This window comes from Schistocerca piceifrons, chromosome 2 (assembly GCF_021461385.2).
Source record: "Schistocerca piceifrons isolate TAMUIC-IGC-003096 chromosome 2, iqSchPice1.1, whole genome shotgun sequence".
In the NCBI taxonomy this organism is placed as follows: Eukaryota; Metazoa; Arthropoda; class Insecta; order Orthoptera; family Acrididae; genus Schistocerca; species Schistocerca piceifrons.
This window is the reverse complement of record NC_060139.1, coordinates 287,662,457-287,672,520: the sequence shown is the minus strand read 5'-3', so window position 1 is coordinate 287,672,520 and position 10,064 is coordinate 287,662,457. Positions and strand designations below refer to the sequence as shown.

Sequence of the window (10,064 nt, the reverse complement as noted above, 5' to 3'; positions counted from 1 at the left end):
TTTCAATATCCCTTACAAACTAAAAAAAAATTTCGGCTAGGCATCAGAGGGATTCGTCTAATTCAATGGTCGCTATGTACGCATGTAATGCTACTAGTATGAACGTACAAAGACTCAATATTTCACTTCACGTTAATGAAGTTAGTTGTACTTTTGAAGCATATAGTTGGCAGATTCTGGTAATATTTCCATCTATTTAGAATGTACAAACTTCAATATGCTTTACAAATTACATAAAAATTTCGGCTAGGCACCGGAGGGATTCGAACCCTCGATCTCCTGTTTACTAGACAGGCGCTTTAACCAACTAAGCCACGGCGCCGCACGGCAAACTGGAGTCAACGAGCTGGTATCAGTTATAGCGGACAATTATTTGTACTTGCTTTCAAATTGTAATGGTATTGCGTATACTACAAATTTTCTAAGTTTAGATTTAGACGGGTTCCTATTCATGTTAGGACGCACTGTTGACCGTTGGATTTCTTTGCCTACACAGCACAGTGAAAATGAAACGTACACATTTCAGTTCTGCGCTGTAGTGTTTGACATTGTGAAATAGAAGTCAAGCGAAACTTTCATTATTTTCTCCTATTTGATAAACCAAGTAAACAGAGACTCAACTCTTTGTCTTTAACACAATACTAAAATGTTCTACGTCACAATTCGACTGACGATAAAATATGTGGCACTCGCTAGTAGCGTTCCACATTTATTTGATTCTGCTGTCCGATATATACAATAGGGTGATTTGCCTGCAACTGCTCGACAAAATAAGTTTATGATAAACTGTGATTGTTAAATACTAACTAGAACTAAAGATTTGTTACCTTCGCCCTGTGCATGGGAATCGACAAGCGTCATGCTACGTACCGATATAGAAACACAAACGCTGCAAGAACGTTAATAATAAACAAAGCAAAACTGGACACGTGTTATCACTGCGAATCAAAGATAATCTAACACTATCTTATATCATAGATTACAATTAGCTGCGTGTCACAACCCTATTTTTTATTTATAGTTTGACAACGTAAGGAGCATGTAAAATAATCAGATATTCTTCATCTGTTATCTACTTCCTTCCCATTTAGTTTATTTTCACCCCCCTTTGCCCCGGAGAGTAGTCGTTTTAGTTTTCTTTTCCTGGAAGCTCTTGAAATTTTGTACCAAATTTCTAGATGTTCTGTTTTGTGTCATGTCTTCTGCTATAGCCATCTGTGTTTTTATTCCACGTGATGTGATGTATTTTTTGTATCATATATTCATAGCGAGGAGGTCGTCACTGATGCAGAACATACCATAAAGCAAGAAAACATAATGGATATTTTAAAAAAGGAGGCATTTAAATGTTCCTTCCACAAACCCCAAGTGAAATGGCCCGCATGGACGAGGAGTTAGCAAAAAAATTTTAGACATACTTTTATGTAAGAGGCTATTGTAGATTTGTTACAAAAAGCAAAAATATGCTATACATTGAGGTGCATGTGATAAATTGATGTGCTGACTGTCACGCTTGTCTATTGTAAACATTATCGAGAATTCGTTTGCTGTGGCAGCCGTTGTCTGTCCTCTGCAACGCTATAGGGACGAACACCTACTCTCACCATTGTCTTACATTTTCCTTCGAAGGGGTCTTCGTTTCTTCCGCATCTAAACTGGAGTTCTCTGTTATTACCCACATTGGGAAGGAGACAGGTTCAATACGCGTCCTTTGATCCAGATTAAGGTTTTTAGTGGATTTCTTAAAACGACAAAAGCAAACGCCGGGATGGTTCTTTTGAAAAGAGAACGGACGATTTTCTTTCTCATCACTGGCTAACTTGTTTACTGAATGTTTCTTTCGTACATACCTTCAGCTACTGAAGACGCTCACGCACACTGAAACTGGTACGCAGTGCCATCGTCACTTATTCTGCTGCCCAAATAGCAAAAACTCATTTACTGCTTTTAGTGTCTCATTTTCTAAACTAAACATTAACAATGAATGTTTCAGGTTTCATTATGATATCTTTTTATTACACTCTTAGTTTTACTTCTTTTGTTATATATTTTCCGGGCTTCATTTGTTCGTGTTTGTGAAAAGGTTCTATCAGCATTTTGTTTTTCTTTGATATTGTTAGCTATTTTTGTATTACATGTTTTCAGACCCTTTTTCCAGTTTGGTACTTTACTTTTTCCTTGGATCGTAAATGGTGAAAAACTTTGACTCAGGTGTGCCTGCGAGAATTGGACGTTCCGTGCTACGGCGCATCTCTTTGGAATAATCAACCAAAGATGTATATTTGAGGACTCTGTGTGTAGCGATTACAGAGAGTGGACATGTTCTATGTTGCAGAGATTTTGTGAATGTTTAGTTAACCGGTGGCACAATGATCTAATTCAAGAAAATAATACGCCTTCAAGGTGTGTATTTATCAATTTATAAAAGATTTGACGAACATCCTTCAGATACCACGAGAAGTAAATCGATCGGAGGTGCAGTGTGGAATGATAGTGCGAGCCTGCATCTTTTCATGGTCAATATTCTTCGAGAGAATATCTCAGAAGCTATAAACTTTTCGCTGATAAAAAAAGTTAGACACATCAATCCATACGCACCATACAATATAGCACCTAGTTGTGCCGAACGATCTTCTTAGCGAAATAACCATTTTAGAGACTTCACATGGAGCAGTTCCGACGAGGAGTATCAGCTAGATCGACGCTGCGGGACATATATCTAGCTCTCCTGTGGTATTTAAAACCAAAGACTTACATTCTTTAGCTTTTAAAAGACTGAAGCTAAAACCTAAATAAAACCACTGGAAATCATAACTAAAAATACCAAAAAATAAATAAGAAGCACAGAATTTTCTTAAACAAAATTTCTTAAATTAATTAATTAAAATATAATAAACTAGTACCTCATCAGCTATTTTCGACAGTGCTGTTTTTAATGTTACTGTTCTTCCTCAATATTGCCTTCAGTTTCAACCATTTGCAATTCCTGTGCGAGTCTTTGTTGATATGCGTTCCTTGTGCTTTCTTCTTGTAGAAGATAAACTTTATATTTCAAATCTTGGTTTTCGGTTTTCTTTACATTTGCTTGTGTCTTCCACCTTGCCCATATTTCAATCTTCGAAGTAACTAGTAAGTGCTCAGAGCCCATACCAATACCACAAAACTTATGGGTGCCTACCTCGAGTTTGAGAGTTTATTTTTTTTCATTAGCTACGATGTGCACGCCAGGTGTATCTATTTATGTCTTTCTTTCTGAAGAAGATATTTGTAATTTTTAGCTGATTTAATGTAGCAAAATTCTTAATAAGTCTTTTCATTTTCATTTAAAGTTATTTCACCAAATGAGCCTACTGTATCTACAATTGGTATATTTCCAATTCTTGCATTTGAATCTCTTTATTACATTTCTTTACTTGTTTTTGTAGCCCATCTTAGTGGATTTCAGAGTCTTCGCGTTTTCCTTCTTTAGGTGTATATACCCCTTTAACACATAAATGTCCTCTTATCTTCTCTGAATCTAGCAATTACTATCCTTTCATTTATATAATCATACAAATCTATCTCTCTTTTTCATTTTTCATCTGTAAGAATGTTTTCTCACTTGAGCTACGAATTCGCGACATCCAGAAACATATGGCCCCAGTACGCTAATATCGATTATTTTTGATGGGGCCTGAAGACGGCACAATTAATTGCCAAAATCGGTAGCGAAAATAAGATAAATTAACATCTCGATTGCACGGCTGTTTGGCGAATTTCATTGTTAAATACTCGTAATTAATTATGCTGTAACGTGGGGCTTAGCCCTTCCACGAATTCCTGCGTCCCTGTCTCGCTGGAGCTCAGTCAGCATCTTGTGGTCCTTTGGGGCGGAACGCAGAGAATATGTTTCTCTTGATTTACTTGCTTTGTTGTCTGACTTTGAAGTATATATGTCCCATTGTTCTCTTTAACTACCAATATTCGTATGAGAACGTTAGTTCAAACTGAATCGCTATGAACAGACCCATTCAGATGTTGCTAGCAGTTCCACGCGAATGCTATGATGTGCTTCCTTCAGTTTAGAATTCGAGCTGAACTGACGAGGGCTGAAGTCAGGGGAGTGCAGTAGGTTGGCAGCCCCATCAGTCAAACAAATCAGTAACAGCTTGCACTGTACGTACTTGAGCATTGTCCTGCAAAATGATGGTCAGGTCCTGCAGAAAGTGCCATCACTTCTGTCTCTAAGCTGGTCGTAGGTTGTGTTACAAAACTGAGTTCAACTCGATTTCTAAAATGAAGGTGACACTTCACGGCATTGGCTTCAGAAATGCTACAAATTCGTCGGGCAATAGACCACGCCGCTCGAACTGTCAACACAACTGGCACTGCTAAGAGTAGCCTACGACTTCCACAACGCTGACAACGGGTTATACACAATGCTGGTGACTACTTTGAAGGTCAGTAAAACTTTGAAACACATATCTATTTTGTACGAGCTGTAAATAAATAGTTGCCACTATTACAGTTCCAACCCTCGTAGAAAACATCGTTCTTGTGAAACACAACTAGCTCTTTACTGGCACGAAGTGTTGAGTGCTATTGACAAGGGATTTCAAATGGATTCCGTGTTTCTGGATTTCCGGAAGGCTTTTGATACTGTAGTACGCAAGCGGGTTGTAGTGAAAGGACAGCAGAAATACTCGTTGTCAACAAAATAAAATCCTCTCTGTACCATCACATAACACTGTCATGATTTCTAAATCATTTTCTGTATCATTACATGAATTTGGAACAATCTTCCTCAAAATATAATTCCTACCTGACTTCAAGTGACAGTTTATGACTCAGCTGCTATCACGGCAGCCATCACTCTCATATACTAGTCTGCAGCTCAGTCTCGACAATCCCTCCTCCCCCACATCTTTTTCGGCCCCCCATGCCGCAGAGTTCTTTGTTTAAATGCCGTTCCTTCCTAATGGCCACTGTCACTATCATTTCAATCTTCTCCACGTTTTTTATCCTTTCCATTCCTAGTAATATTAAACATGGCTTCAAATATGCAAAACTAATCCGTACCATTCTTAACTAGTACTATTATTATTATTACTCTTAATTACTTTTGTTATCGTTATTATGGCGAGCAAAATGTATAAGACAGGCGAAATACCCTCAGACTTCAAGAAGAATATAATAATTCCAATCCCAAAGAAAGTAGGTGTTAACAGATGTGAAAATTACCGAACTATCAGTTTAATAAGTCACGGCAGCAAAATACTAACGCGAATTCTTTACAGACGAATGGAAAAACTGGTAGAAGCCGACCTCGGGGAGGATCAGTTTGGATTCCGTAGAAATGTTGGAACACATGAGGCAATACTGACCCTACGGTTTATATTAGAAGCTAGATTAGGAAAAGGAAAACCTACGTTTCTAGCATTTGTAGACTTAGAGAAAGCTTTTGAAAATGTTGACTGGAATACTCTCTTTCAAATGCTGAAGGTGGCGGGGCTAAAATACAGGGAGCGAAAGGCTATTTACAATTTGTACAGAAACCAGACGGCAGTTATAAGAGTCGAGGGACATGAAAGGGAAGCAGTGGTTGGGAAGGGAGTGAGACAGGGTTGTAGCCTATCCCCGATGTTATTCAATCTGTATATTGAGCAAGCAATAAAGGAAACAAAAGAACACTTCAGAGTAGGTATTAAAATACATGGAGAAGAAAAAAAAAACTTTGAGGTTCGCCGATGACATTGTCATTCTGTCAGAGACAGCAAAGGACTTGGAAGAGCAGTTGAACGAAATGGACACTGTCTTGAAAGGAGGGTATAAGATGAACATCAACAAAAGCAAAACGAGGATAATGGAACGTTGTCGAATGAAGTCGGGTGATGCTGAGGGAATTAGATTAGGTTCAAATGGTTCAAATGGCTCTGAGCACTATGGGACTCAACATCTTAGGTCATAAGTCCCCTAGAACTTAGAACTACTTAAACCTAACTAACCTATGGACATCACACACACCCATGTCCCAGGCAGGATTCGAACCTGCGACCGTAGCAGCCTCGCGGTTCCGGACTGCAGCGCCAGAACCGCACGGCCACCGCGGCCGGCCAATTAGATTAGGAAATGAGACGCCAAAAGTAGTAAAGGAGTTTTGCTAGTTGGGGAGCAAAATAACTGATGATGATCGAAGTAGAGAGGATATAAAATGTAGACTGGCAATGGCAAGGAAAGCGTTTCTGAAGAAGAAAAAATTGTTAACATCGAGTATAGATATAAATGTCAGGAAGTCGTTTCTGAAAGTATTTGTATAGAGTGTAGCCTTGTATGGAAGTGAAACGTGGACGATAAATAGTTTGGACAAAAAGAAAATAGAAGCTTTCGAAATGTGGTGCTACAGAAGAATGCTAAGGATTAGATGGGTAGATCGCATAACTAATGAGGAGGTATTGAACAGAATTGGGGAGAAGAGGAGCTTGTGGCACAACTTGACTAGAAGAAGGGATCGGTTGGTAGGACATGTTATGAGGCATCAAGGGATCACCAATTTAGTACTGGAGGGCAGCGTGTAGGGTAAAAATCGTAGAGGGAGACCAAGAGATGAATACACTAAGCAGATTCAGAAGGATTATTCTGCAGTACGTAATGGGAGATGAAGCAGCTTGCACAGGATAGAGTAGCATAGAGAGCTGCATCAAACCAGTCTCAGGACTGAAGACCACAACAACAACAACGACATCGTTATTATTGTGAATTTTTGTGTAATATCTTTGGTATGTGTTGTTCCCGGTCAGATGTAGTTGAGGCCCTTAAGGCTATAACCTGGTCGGACTAAATAAGCCATAAACAGCAAGTAAGTAATAGAAAGAATTTCCCACTGCATTGCTTTGTACACTAATTATGGTATGTTTTGGAGGAAAATAATTAACATTGAGTCTGACTGTCTAATTTTCCTATTAGTAACACGACCAGTGTTAAACGTTTTTGTAAAGTGGGGGTTTACATGTTTTGTATAGTGTTGTGTGTGAAGGGGTGCTATAACCCCATTCCCCCTATCTGACATTCCCGCGTGCTCTGTGCGAGCGGCGGAAATCGGTGACTACTACCGAAATGGTGAAACCCTAACCCACGCAGAATCAGCTTCGCGCGTATGGGACTTGCGCCTTTGCGGCAACGTTTGCTACACCACCTTCCAGTCGGCCATCGGGTTCCTCCCGTTCAGACTTCGAGAATTCGCGGCAACTATAAAACACGCCACTCCGCCCGCGACGGCATCTGTAGCGCGCAGAATTTCGTAAGGCCCGCGGGAGGGAGGGGCGAATTTTTTTCGACCTGTTTACGCGGTGCATCTGCCGGTAACGCACTTATTACACAACAACGGGTGACCGCCTCCCGATGGAATTATGCGCGTGCCGATGACCCGTTAACGGGAGCCAGTGCCGCAATTCCAGTTAATCTCCCCGTAAACCGGAAACATCCGATTATTTCCATTCATAATATAATCCCGCGCTCTTTCGAACGCGTTGCAAATGTCCGGAAGCGAATGGGGGAAAAATGAAAATAAAAATGGAATAACGGTCGGTAATTGCGTCGGTTATTCTGTAGCGCTTTTTTTATGACAGCTGTGACTTCAGCGCGGGCACAAAATAACAGCAGTGTTTACTGAATATCCATCGGCCGGCAGTGGAACGCCTGTTCTGTTTCCCTCAGTGGTTACGGGAGAATGCGGTCCATTTGCGGAATTTTCATGAACAATGAACAAATACGTTGATTCTGTAAATAAGGATCCAGCAGTTATTTCTGTCACAGTTGGTAACCACTTGTAATGCCATAGTAGCTAATTAGCTCTGCTGCTTGCTCATGTCCTTAATCTGTCTAGGAACTTTCACTTTTCAACTAAACGTTCCTTTGGCATACTGGCAAGAGGAACCTCTGACATTCGTTGAAAACAATGTGCTCTCTTTGAATTCTTCAGCAGAGCAATAAAGTTGTAGCTGTCCCCCCCCCCCCCCCCCCCGCACACACACACACACACACACACATATATATATATATATATATATATATATATATATATATATATATATACTCTGTAAGTTACGAAGTAATAGGCGACGGAAATATTTATTGCGGTTGGTCACCATAAGAAACGTTACACTGTCTATGGAGCTATGAACATAGTTTATTGTGTTATTATCCAAAGAGTTACAGCAAAAAGATACAATTTTTTAAATGGAACAATAGTTGTTTCTATCATACACTGGAATCAGTAACACCAGCTGTGTATACGTCAATTTAAATTACATTCCTATCACTTTTAGTTTGGGAGCTACAACCATTCAATGTTTTAGGAGCAGGTACCACACGCTGCACATGAAACATGGCTGTGTGGTGGGTGGATGTTCTGGCGGTGGGAAGTTGATTTAAATGAGATGTTCAAATGTGTGACCATGTTGCTGAATGCACAATGAAATGCGCCTTCTAAAGGATATGCGGACGAGATGTAACATGGCCGGTGACACGGAGCAACATGCGTCCTCGATGCGCCGTTTATATCATCTGGGGATGTGGGCTCAGTGACATAAATACGATCCTTTAGATAACCCCACAAAAAGAAATCTAATGGTGTTAAATCGGACGACCTTGCGGGCCATTAATGAGGACCATGGCGCCCCAAGCACCTTCCTGCAAAACTGTTATTTAGTTTTTCCACAACAGCACGCGCAGAATGGGCTGGGTAACCATCGTACTGCATCCACATATGGACCCTCGTGTGTAGACACACATGTTCAAGGAGACCACCCAAACAGTCGACTATAAACGCGCGATATAACTCACCTGTCAGTGTACCTGGGAAGGAGCTTGGACAGATGATTTCATCCGCAAGGATTCCACACCATACATTAATAGACCACCTACGTTGACGGTCGACAGGTCGTACCCACCGAGGATTGTCTGCGGCCCAGTAGATCACGTTATGGAGATTTACTGCACCATAATTTGTGAACGTGGACTCATCAGAGAACGTAACACCTTGTAAAGACTCGAGCGTGAAATTACGCATGGCCCATTCACAGAATGTAACTCTCGCACGGAAATCGTTCCCATGCAGCTCCTGGGTCAGTCAGAGGCGGTACGGGTGAAACCTGTGGCTTTGTACGACGCGCCACACAGATGTGCGACTGACACCAGCAACTGCAGCAACGGCTCGTAAGCTAACATGTACTGCAGCTAAAACAAACACATCCGTCTCCTCACTTCTTGCAGGTCTTCGTCTGTTACTGCGGCGAATTACCAAGTTGCCTGTTTCCCGAAGTCGTTTTTCGTCACGTAAGAACGTAGCGGCTGCCGGAACTCTTCGCCTAGGATATCTCACGGGGTACGCCATGGCTGCTTCAGTGGCATCGTGTCGGCACTCGCCGAGCATCTGCAACATGTCAACGTACTCGTTGTTCGAGTGTGCCATCTTCATCCGATGTCAGTAACTGTGGTATATTGAGCCCCGTTTGTTTGTGTGGCTCGAACTGTCGGGTGAGGCGGCAGTCGGCAGTCTAACAGCGCATCGAGCAAGCTTCTCGCTTCGTGACAAAGGCGACGTTACAACTCCGTCGCACCACATTTAGAAGGCGCATTGCGTTATGCGCAGCGTGTGTGATATCTGCCCCCGAAACTTTGAAGGGTTGTAGCTCCCAAAGTAAAGGTGATAGGAATGTAATTTAAATTGATGTATACACAGCTGATGTTACTGATTCCAGTGCATGATAGAAACAACTATTGTTCCATTTAAAAAATTGTATCTTTTTGCTGTAACACTTTGGATAAATAAACTATGTTCATAGCTATGTAGACAGTGCAACGTTTCTTTGGTGACCTACCGCAATAAATATTTCCGTCGCCTATTACTTCGTAACTTACAGAGGCAAACACATTTATATATAGGGTGTTTGGGAAGGAAAGATCAATATTTTAAACAGTGATAGTATAATTAATTCTGAACAAAAACTGTTATATGAACGTGTGTCCGCAAATGCTTCGTTGTGGAGATGTGGGTATTGAAAGGAACTTTAATTCTGCAAAATCGA

General features: G+C 40.9%; 1 non-coding gene across 1 annotated transcript; it reads right to left on the bottom strand.

Annotated features, from left to right (window-relative positions):
* Positions 1-248: 248 nt before the first annotated feature.
* Trnat-agu lies at positions 249-322 on the bottom strand. The gene has a single exon. It is a non-coding gene; the product is annotated as a tRNA-Thr (tRNA).
* Positions 323-10,064: the final 9,742 nt, after the last annotated feature.